At 49.1% G+C, this 3,620-nt stretch overlaps 1 long non-coding RNA gene across 1 annotated transcript; it reads left to right on the forward strand.

Annotated features, from left to right (window-relative positions):
• Positions 1–377: 377 nt before the first annotated feature.
• Positions 378–2,416, forward strand: LOC139085503 (uncharacterized). The gene is made up of 2 exons (XR_011543839.1): positions 378–800; positions 1,976–2,416. It is a non-coding gene; the product is annotated as an uncharacterized lncRNA (long non-coding RNA).
• Positions 2,417–3,620: the final 1,204 nt, after the last annotated feature.

Raw genomic sequence — 3,620 nt, forward strand, 5'->3', positions numbered from 1 at the left:
AGGTTGGCACCGGCTGTCACCAGGGGAACCGTTCCTAACGACGCATAGGCTGCAGAATGGGCCACACCAGCGCGTCCCACGCCTGATCTCCTGGAACCCGTGCAGCACCCCTACAACAGAGCGACTGCGATCCCCGTTTTATTGAGGTTCAGGGAAGTTTAAAGGCTTCCCCAACATCACAGAATAGCTGAGTGTGGGATTTGAACCCGAATCTACTGGGTTTCAAAGCCTTACCCCTTAAGCCCAGCAATTCCCATCCCTCTGGGTGCAGCCTCCTCTCCCCGCCCTTCCGGAAAGCCCGCTGCCGCGAAAGTGGGTGAATGCGGTTGCTATAGAAACAGCTCTGAGTCCGCTCTGGTTTATCAACTCGAGCGCCTCCCTCGCTGACTTGCAGACTGGGTGAGCGACGAGTGGCTTGCCACCTGCTGAGACACGGTGGGGTGTGGGGCAGCTTCCGGATCCCCACTCGCTGCCCACCTGGAGAGCTGTGACTGTCGGTGTCACTGGGAGCCACAACAAAGGTTTATTTCTCACGCGTGTTATGACACGTCAGTGCAGTGGGTGCGGCTCTTCCTCAGTCTAGAAGCCAAAGGGGCAGCCCCCGTTTGGGTGTGTTCTTCTGGTGGTGGCAGGACGGTGGCCAAACCTCCAAGCAGCTGTCACAGTTTCTGCTCGCACAGGGCACTCAGCGTGTCCCTTCACACAACGTGGACCAAGGCAAGTCACAGGCCGCCTTGATGTCTCTGGGATGGGGGCACGTCCCCTGCGGGAGGCACCTCCTGCTACACGGCGACAGTCAGGTCAGTACCTCCTTATATGAGGGGTGAATGGGAAGGCAGACCACCCACACAGCAAAGGCAAAACCTCTTCCCATGTGGCTTATGAGGTCTTGTCTCCCCCAAAGACCGTGCACTGGTCAACGTTTGGGATCAGACTGTCCTCAACCGAGTGCCACGCCACCACTGGCTGTGGGTGCCACCTTAGCCCTGACCTCCCTGAGCCTCAATGGTCCTCCTCTGTAAAACTCAACTTTGGGACGTTATTGTGAAGTTCAGGTGTGATCGTTCATCAGAGCGTTCAGCACAGCCCGGGGCACGTGGTAAGCTTAAGCCCTGGCTGGGAGGATGTTAGGAACCGGAGGTGGGCGACGTCCCCTGGGGCGACGACTGGGTGTGTGGTGCCCTCTGCTGGACGATGACAGAACAGCAGGGCTGCTGTGACAGGAGACCACCCTGTGTCTCCCAACCTGGTCTTTAAAATGATGTAATAATGATGGCGACATGGTGAGATCGTTTGAGGATTGATGGAGTTCACGCGTGTAAAATTACTAGGGTAGTGTGACGAATTAAAGATGACAGCCCCAGCCAACATCCCATGAAGGAGAAAAACGTTCCTGCTGAGGCCAGTCAGCCCCTAGAATCTAACCGATAATAAAATAGTGATTGCTTAAACCATCACATTCTGGGGTCGTTTGTTATGCAGCGAGAGAAAACTGAAACAAATGGCACCTAGAACATAGTAACCATGAGGTGCTATTATTACGTCAACTGTGAAGTAGACATCAATATTACCCCTGTTTTAGAGATGGGAAAGGGAGGCACTAAGAGTTTGCACCCTGAAACACACTGGAATATTTGATAGAGGGTAAAGAACCCCACCCAAAACGGATCTCTTGTGTCAGAAGATTTAGATCTAATGGCTGAGGGAATCAGATACGTATTTGTGATTTGGGCTTGCTATGCCTCCAAGAAAGCTGGATATCTAGAAGCCCTTTGGGAACTGTCCAAAGGAGGAATTCCCAAGAGTATAGGATGCACGTCCTTCCCATTCGCAGAACAGGCAACAGAAAACTTGGGTGCACGTGCATGGTGATGAATCCCTCATCTGCTTGTGGAAATTCTTTTTAAATAAGTCTCAAGGACTTAGGTTCTGCGTTGGTTAGAGCTATCTCACACCGATCAATTACACCAAACAGGAAGAGGGCGCTTGCATCTCAGACAGGAAGTGAAACTGCTTTACTACTGAAGGAAGATTTCTCTCCTCACCCAGCAACTGCCCAGCCAATGAGAAACACCACAGCTCAGCCAATGAGAAATGCTGCAGCTCAGCCAATGAGAAATGCCACAGCTCAGCCAATGAGAAATGCCGCAGCTCAGCCAATGAGAAATGCCAGAGCTCAGCCAGTGAGAAATGCCACAGCTCAGCCAATGAGAAGATTTTTCCGCCCTGAACTGTTACTTTCCCCCAGTGGACTTTCCTTTAGAACAGCCCCGTCCCCTCCCTACTCCCCCTTTTTCTCTATAAAAGCAGCCCCCCTGCTTTGTTTTCTGGATTTGCCTGTGGTTTGTCATAGCATGCGGCTCCTGAATTACAGTTCGTTTGGCTATATCACAAATAAACTCATTTTGAGATAAAATAACAAGCAAATTTGCTTTTTTAAGTTGGTTCAGAGTACCACCAACTGGTTGGCTGAAATGACAGAGATTTGTTTTCTCATAATTCCAAAGGCTGGGAGTCTGAGATCAAGGTGTCGGCAGAATGGTTTCTTCTGAGGCCTCTCTCCTTGCCTTACAGATGGCCATCTTCTCCCTGCATCTTCACAAGGTCTTCCCTCTGTGCGTGTCTGTGTCCTAATTTCCTCTTTTTACAAGGATACCCGTCATACTGGATTAGGGCCCTAACCCTAATGACCTCATGTTATCTTAACTGCCTCTCTAAAACACTCTATCTCCAAATACAGTGACGTTCTGAGGTACTAGGGGTGAGGACTCTGGTATGTGAATTTGGAGGGGATGTGAATCAGCCCATAACAATGGGAAACTCTGGACTGGAGAGACTATGGACACATGGCAGGTGGAGGAAGGTTCTGGTTAGGTTTCCAGAAAGTAAGGCCCATAGAAACAGGGACAAACAGTGTTCTGATGTGTTCATCCCTGTATCTCCAGTGCCTAGAACTGTGTCTGGCACAGAGGAGAAAATAAATTTTACTTAAATGAATGAATGAATGAATGAATGAGAAGCTTGCCTATAAGAGGCCACTTTAACCCCACTGGTTCTGTCTTGATCCCTTCTGGAATGTACCTCTTCAGCCTGAGGCCATGGTTCTTGCAAAGCTTGTTTCGAATATCTGCGGTAGGAAATTGTATTTAATCATTGCATTTTTTTTAAATAGGAAATAGGATTCATTGCTCATGCTGGAAATATTTAACTCCCTAACTACAGCATCACTAATCCTGTTCTAATTAACTCACCTTGTCCAAGAAGCAGGAAGAATCTCCTGGAGTTTAAGAAATGAATTCAGGCCAGCACTGGTGGCCTAGTGGTTAACTTCAGCATGCTCTGCTTCAGCGTCCCAGGTTCAGCTCCTGAGCACGGACCTACACCACTCATCTGTCAGTGGCCATGCTGTGGTGGTGACTCACATACAAAAAGAGGAATATCAGCAGCAGATGTTAGCTCAGGATGAATCTTCCTCAGCAAAAGAGAAAAACAAGAAATGAATCTGTGTGCCTTTTCTCCTTTTTTATGGAGAAAATTGGAAGTTTTTGGAAGTAAAATTAAAATACGGTTATGGCAGCTTTGTCTTGAAGCAGAGAGCAGAGCCTGGCGTTAGTGAGTTC

The sequence above is a fragment of the Equus przewalskii genome, chromosome 9 (genome assembly GCF_037783145.1).
Source record: "Equus przewalskii isolate Varuska chromosome 9, EquPr2, whole genome shotgun sequence".
Classification (NCBI taxonomy): Eukaryota; Metazoa; Chordata; class Mammalia; order Perissodactyla; family Equidae; genus Equus; species Equus przewalskii.